This window comes from Nicotiana tabacum, chromosome 24 (assembly GCF_000715075.1).
Source record: "Nicotiana tabacum cultivar K326 chromosome 24, ASM71507v2, whole genome shotgun sequence".
Lineage (NCBI taxonomy): Eukaryota > Viridiplantae > Streptophyta > Magnoliopsida > Solanales > Solanaceae > Nicotiana > Nicotiana tabacum.
Genome location: NC_134103.1, coordinates 61,310,164 through 61,318,062, shown reverse-complemented (window position 1 = coordinate 61,318,062; position 7,899 = coordinate 61,310,164).

The window sequence follows — 7,899 nt, the reverse complement described above, 5'->3', positions numbered from 1 at the left end:
TCACACCATGAAATTGTGTCACCGATAATCTTTCTACTCATTATTTATTAAAAGAAAGTATGTCAAAAGGGTCTTGATTGTTGTTTAATTAGTTCTTTACTCTGCAAGTGTGAAAGCGGGGTCGTTTTCAATGAATTTAATGGTGAACCCTAAAGTGCTTGTCGAAAGTATATCAAAAGCACCGTCATTGCATAATAATAAGTCATGTATAATGTGAATTTTTTTATATTCATATTAATTCTAAAGGTTCAAGCATGATTATTAGCTGCCTTTAGTTACAAATTAAACATCCAGTAGTGTCCATTGTCGATTTTTTATTCAATATATATATATATATATATATAATAGTAATATATCAAATAATTATTTAATCAGAAGAAAAATAGAGGAAGTTGATTTGAAAGGGTGTGTTCTTTCATATTAGTAAGTAACTTTTCAAACGTATTCCTTCAAATTGGTGTAACCGTTAGAAGGGTTAACAAAAGTGTTGATAAAATTCTAAATTTTCAAAATGCACGGTGGAGTTTCTCTGCCAGAGGCACTATGAGAATTATGAGTTCAATCAAAGTGGAATGCAACTTTCTTATGTTAAATAATTCAATTTATAAGAACTTTTTCTTTTTATGGTCAATAAAATTTTTATTACCAAGTAACATTCTGTACATACAACTGCACCTGGATTTCATCCAAAGATGTGAAGCAAAAATACTACTAATGACATCCTTAACTACCCGAGTCCACCAAGTTCATAGACTGCACTAAACATGATATTAATTAAGTCTTCCAAGAGCTGTATTTAGTAGGCTTCTCAATTGTATTGTTTGAAGAAGCAAAATACAATAAGTCCACCAACTTATTGTATTGTTTGAAGAAGCAAAATGAACAAACTGTCATGGTATTGGGCAATATAAAGTATACTATGCTCACATATTATTACCAAGAAAATGAAGTAATGTAGGCTAATTTTAACTAAATCAAGAAGATAGCTACCGAAACAAGTCAAACAAAAAAACAGCGAAGAAATCTTTTGAAGAAAAAAGCATATAAAGAGAGCAATTGCCATTATTACGATGAAATTATGGCAAAAACTGAAAAATATATAAAAGTATTTAAAAATATTATAAAAATTTTACATACTGTTATATAAATAATTATAAAATTTGTTACTCTATATAATTTGTCGATTTGGTTCATTTTAGTTAAATTTTGTTGAATCAAACCAAATCAAATAGTGGTAGCTTTTCAAAATTAAAAACCAAAACAAGTCAAAAATATATGATGGATTATTGAAGTGGTTTGGATAGATTTTTTGTTTAGATCAATTTTTCAATTGACTTTGAACACTCTTATCTTGAAGAAGTATTAAGTGGGATACACGTCATTACATGCATGTTTGTATCTCATAAAATCAAAATAATTGTGTGTTTGTATCTCATAAAATTAAAATAAATATAAAGATTACATGTATCGAATTAGATTTTGATTGTCCATCTTCGTAGATTTAGATAATATCTAATCATCTTTTTATACGACAAACAAGTCATACTACAATGATCAATATTGTTCATCCATAAAAAATTATATTTTATTCTTTCATGAATACTTATTTACTCAAAATTTTGTTTGAGTAATACTAATATTATTTTGCAAAATTATGTAATACATGATTCGACATACACGTGCAACGCACGGGATGAGAAATTAATATTATTATAAAAGTGAAAAGCCTTAAACTAAAAAGTTAAAAGACTAAATTACCCCTTTAACATGTATATTTATATTTAATAATAGATAAATAATTATGTTACAATTTAAAGAGCCAATTTTCGAAAAGCCACCATATAGAGTAATCATGATAGAGAGAAATGTCTGATACAAAACAAAGCAAGCACCGTTTGCAAAAGGCTTCGAAGACATTTCCTTGTAAGTGTCCACTGAGAACTTCCAATGGAATAAGTCAATTTTGTCAAGCCATCGCTACGTGAAAAGATAAAATAAAAAAATATTTGAAGCCAAATGGCTTGCTCCATTCATATCAACACTTAGCCCCTAAAGCCTACAAAATAAATGGAGGTAGTAATAGTTCAAACAGAATTTGAAGCAAATCAAGGTTGTGTTTCCATTGGCTGAATACATAGTATGATTTATGATCTTCCATCAACAAATTGCTGAGAAATTACCATTAACCACTATTTGAAATGCTTAAGTACAACAATTTTAAATAACAAACAATAACAAGATTGGTGAATAGAAAGCAGGGAATTAATCGATAAAAGAAATCCCCTCATTGCTTCTTTCACACTATTTTGCCAAGAAATCTGCTTAGTCACACAATCACTTAGAGAGATTGGAAGAACTTGATGTGGAAACAAAAATCATATTCATTTTTCTGACTCAACTTTTTTATTTTATTATTCTTTTAATTTGAAAATCAATCTTCAATTTGAGATGCACGAAGTATTCACCTTCTTTAATTTAATTATGGTACTAATGGATACTTTCATAATGATTTTTATTTATCTCTTAGCGTAGGTTGGAGAGGTTTGGGAGACTCCAGCCACCACCTTTCAGTGGCACAGAGAGAGAGGATTCTCACGACTTCTTGGACATGTGTCAGAGAATACTCTGTACTGCTGGTATTTTGGAGACTTGTGGAGTCTCATTCACTACTTTTTAATTTTCTGGGGCTGCACTCAGATGGTGGGAGACTTACGAGAGGCATAGGCCTGTTGGCGCAGCACCCCTTACTTGGAAGCAGTTCTCCGTGGTCTTTTTGGAGAAGTTCGTTGTAACGACCCGACCGGTCGTTTCGAGAGTTATAGCCTCGTTTTCCCCATTTCTACTTATTTTTATGTTATTCATCTATATTATATTATATCGGATTAGTTGGTTCGGGACCGGAGTGGTTTCAGGGTGAATTGAGACACTTAGTCTCTTAAGTAGAAACTTAAGTTGAAAAAGTCAACCGAATATTGACCTATGTGTAAAAGATCTCGGATTTGAATTTTGATGGTTCCGTTAGCTCCGTTAGGTGATTTTGGACTTAGGAGTGCGTCCGGAATGTGATTTGGAAGTTCGTGGTAGAATTAGGCTTGAATTGGCGAAATTAGAAATTTGGTGATTTCGGTCGGCAGTGGAAAAATCTGATATCGGGGTCGGAATATAATTTCGAAAGTTGGAGTAGGTTCGTAGTGTCATTTGTGATGTGTGTGCAAAATTTAAGGTCATTCGGATGTGGTTTGATTGGTTTCGGTATCGGTTGCCGAATTTGAAAATTTAGAAGTTCTTAGGCTTGAATCCGAGAGTAATTTGATGATTTAATGTTGTTTTGAGAGATTCGAAGGTTCGACTAAGTTGGTATGTTGATATATGACTTGTTGATATTTTTGGTTGAGGTCTCGAGGGCATCGGTATGATTTCGGGTGGTTAACGGTTTTGTCGAAATTGAGAAATGCAGCCGGAAACTGCTGGTGTAAGGCTACTGGAGTGGCCGCACCTGCGGATGGTGAGCCGCAGGTGCGATGATCGCAGGTGCGGATGGCATGTCGCAGATGCGGGAAATGGAGGCCTGGCATTGAGCGCAGGTACGGAAGAAAGGATCGCACCTGCGAGCCCGTAGGTGCGAAGGGGCAGCCGCAGGTGCGAAGCTTGGCATCTAAGTGACTTTCGCAGATGCGCACCTGGGACCGCAGGTGCGAGTCCGCAGGTGCGAGAAAGGTGTCCGTAGGTGCGAGAAGCCTGGGCAGAGGGTACATATTGTACACTTCACGAATTTTGGTGCATTCTTCACCATTTCTATTCAGTTTTGGAGCTTTTGGGAAAGATTTGAAGAGGGAACCAAGGGGGTTTCGTTAAGGTAAGTTACTTGAGCCCTAATACTTGTATATATGGTGATTTTCTGTTGTTTAATCATTGTAATTAGTGAAAATGAGGGGTTAGGGCTTGGAATTTTTAAGAGTTTAATTTAAGGATTTGAGGGATCAAACGGAGTCTGATTTTGACAAATTTTATATGGTTAGACTCGGGAGAGGACGAGGTTTATTATTCTGCCATTTTTTTTACGGATTTCGAGATGTGGGCCTGGGGGCCGGGTTTTGGCCGATTTTGGATTTTTGGCATATTTTATAGTTTTTATTGTGGAATTTGATTCGTTAGCCTATGTTGATGGTATTAATCTGATTATAGTTAGATTTGGAGCTTTTGGAGACCGAGTCCAGAGACGAGGGCATCCCGGAGTAGGATTTTTATGTTGTTAAGGTAAGTAACAGTTTTAACTCTGGCTTTGAGGGTATAAACCCGGATTTTTGACATCACGTGATTGTTTGGAAGTGATACCCACGCTAGGTGACAAGTGTATGGGTGTGCACCGTGAGGGATTAAGACTTGGTCCGTCCCGTGAGGCTGTGAGGCCTAATGGCTATTATCTGTGGTTATGTGTTTAATTGTTGTTGAACTTGTTTGCCGTCATGCTAGAGATTATGCTTAGGCTTTATTCATGCTCACATTATTTGTACTCAGTCATAGAAATCATTGTACGTGTTTACCTCAGTCTCTATTAATTGTTAATATGCGGTGATACTTGATGTGGGTTGTGTTCCCTTATTGTTGATGATGGTGAGGCTAGTGAGGTACATGATTGAGTGAGGCCGAGGGCCTGGTTGTGAGGATATTAATACCATAGCGCGTGAGTTATCCGCGTAGCACGTGAGTTGATCGTGCGGGTCCAGGTACTGATACCATAGCGCGTGAGTTGTTCGCGTAGCACGTGAGTTGACCGTGCCGATCCAGGTATTGATATGATGGCACGTGAGTTGTCCGTGCTTAGGGCTTGGGCTTTGAGAGCCCCTCCGAAGTCTGTACACATCCCCAGTGAGCGCAGAGTGTTGAGTGTTTTGAGTATTGAGTGCTGAGTGCGAGTGATGAGTGATGGAGTGACACTGCTGTGAGGTTATATTTATTTGTGTTATTGCTACAGTTGTTTATTAAACTTCATTGTGGCATTTTTGAGTTATGGAATTTACCTGTTTATTTCTGTTTATATTTTAAAATGTGAAAAATAAATAATTGGACTGTTTTACTTATCTCGTCACTATTGCTCAGTTCCTTAGTTATTTCTATTACTTGCTGAGGTGGTTGTACTCATACTACACCCTGCACTTTATGTGCAGATCCAGGTGAGTTAGAGCGCAGCGATCGTTGAGTTCAGGCCGGCTATCTGTGGAGATTACAAGGTAGCTGCTAGCGTCCACACGACCTTGTTACTCCTTTTGTCATTTTTTCATTTGGACAGTTTATATATCTTAGTTTATAATTTTAGACGCTCATGACTTAGTGACACCCCGATGTTTGGGGCTCGTTTCCGTATTTTCTATAATTATATTTAGAGTTGTTTTAGTTTATGAAAAATTCAATGTTGAAAATTCTTTATTAAATTCTTATAATCGATTTAGTAGTAATATCTTGGGAAATAGGCTTGCCTTGTAACATGATAGGCGCCATCACGACCATGGTTAGATTTTGGGTCGTGACAAGTTGGTATCAGAGCCTAGGTTATATAGGTCTCACGAGTCATGAGCGGGTTTAGTAGAGTCTTGCGGATCGGTACGAAGACGTATGTACTTATCTTCGAGAGGCTGCAGAACCTTTAGGAAAATTTCACATTCTTGGATTCTTATCGTGCGTTCTGTGTATTCTAGTAACTAAACATCTGTATTTCATTCTCTCACAGATGGTGAGGACTCGTGCTACCAGTCAAGAGGGTCAGTCACCAGTTCGGGCTGCGAGAGGCCGAGGCCGCGGTAGAGGCCGTGGTAGGGACAGAGGTGCAGCCCGTACAACAGCTGGGGCAGTACCTGCAGATCTACCTGTTGTCCCAGATCAGGACCAGGTTCCAGTTGTTGATGCACCACCTCAAGCACCACCTGTACCTATTGTGATTCCAGTCCTTCACGAGGCCCTAGCTCAGATTCTGACAGCGTGTACCTGCCTTGCTCAGGCGGTCTCTATTTCGATGGTCGCATCCACTTCTCAGACTGGGGGAGGCACTCAGACTCCCGTCGCTCGCACACCCGAGCAGGTTATTCAGGGACTTCAGACACCGGAGGCACCACCAGCCCAACCGGTTGCAGTTGCTCAGGATTATGTGGTTCATGCTATGCCTGAGGATGATCAGCATAGGTTGGAGAGGTTTGGAAGACTACAGCCACCACCTTTTAGTGGCATAGAGAGAGAGGATGCTCACTACTTTTTGGACAGGTGTCAGAGGATACTCCGTACTGCTGGTATTCTGGAGACTTGTGGGGTCTCATTCACTACCTTTCTATTTTCTGGGGCTGCACTCAGATGGTTGGAGACTTATGAGAGGCGTAGGCCTGTTGGCGCAGTATCCCTTACTTGGCAGCAGTTCTCCGTTCTTTTTCTAGAGAAGTTTGTACCTGAGTCCCGCAGAGAGGAGCTGCGTAGGCAGTTTGAGCAGCTTCGCCAGGGTGAGAAATTTGTTACACAGTATGAGATGCGGTTCTCTGAGTTAGCTCGTCATGCGGTCTGATTGGTTCCCACAGACCGAGAGAGGATCAGGAAGTTTATAGATGGCCTCGATTTTCAGCTTCGATTCCTTATGACCAGGGAGAGAGTATCTGGGGTTACCTTTGATGAGGTTGTCAACATTGCTCGACAGATTGAGATGGTTCGAGGTCAGGAGAGGACTGAGAGGAAGGCTAAGAGGCCTCGTGGTCAGGGTGGTTTCAGTGGTGCTTATCAGGGAGGTCAGTTTCAGCAGGACTAGTTTCAGCAGAGTCAGTCATCATTCAGTGCATTTCCAGCACAGGGTTCTCATTATGCCCCGCCCGCTCAAGTATCATCGGATAATTCTTTTGGGCATCAGGAGCAGCAGTTTCGTCAGAGGAGGGGTTGTTTCGAGTGCGGGGATTTTGGTCACATTGTGAGATATTACCCTAGGATGTTGGGTGGGACCCTGTAGCAGAGTACTCGGCCAACGGTACCAACACCAGTTCCTCCACCACTCGCCCAGCCAGCTAGGGGTGGAGTTCAGCCAGCTAGGGGCAGAGCCCAGTCAGCTATGGGTTGCCCGAGAGAGGGAGGCAGATCAGGGGGTGGTCAGGCCCGTTTTTATGCCCTCCCAGCCAGGCCAGATGTTATTGCTTCAGATGCTGTGATTTCAGGTATGTTCTTCTGTTAGACTTATTCGAGGACGAACGTATGTTTAAGAGGAGGAGGATGTAATGACCCGGCCGGTCGTTTCAAGAGTTATAGCCCCATTTTCCCCATTTCTACTTATTTTTGTGTTATTCAGCTATATTATGTTATATCGGGTTAGTTGGTTCGGGACCGGAGTGGTTTCATGGTGAATTGAGATACTTAGTCTCTTAAGTAGAAACTTAAGTTGGAAAAGTAAACCGGATGTTGACCTATGTATAAAAGATCTCGGATTTGAATTCTGATGGTTCTGTTAGCTCCGTTAGGTGATTTTGGACTTAGGAGTGCATCCGGAATGTGATTTGGAGGTCCGTGGTAGAATTAGGCTTGAATTGGCGAAATTGAAAATTTGGCGATTTCGGTCGGCAATGGAAAAATCTGATATCGGGGTCAGAATGCAATTTCGGAAGTTGGATTAGGTTCGTAGTGTCATTTGTGATGTGTGTGCAAAATTTAAGATCATTCGGACGTGGTTTGGTTGGTTTCGGCATTGGTTGCCGAATTTGGAAATTTAGAAGTTCTTAGGCTTAAATCTGAGGGTAATTTGATGATTTGATATTGTTTTGAGTGATTCGAAGATTCGACTAAGTTGGTATGTTGATATATGACTTGTTGGAATTTTTGGTTGAGGTACCGAGGGCCTCAGGGTGATTCCGGGTGGTTAACGGATTTGTCGAAGTTAAG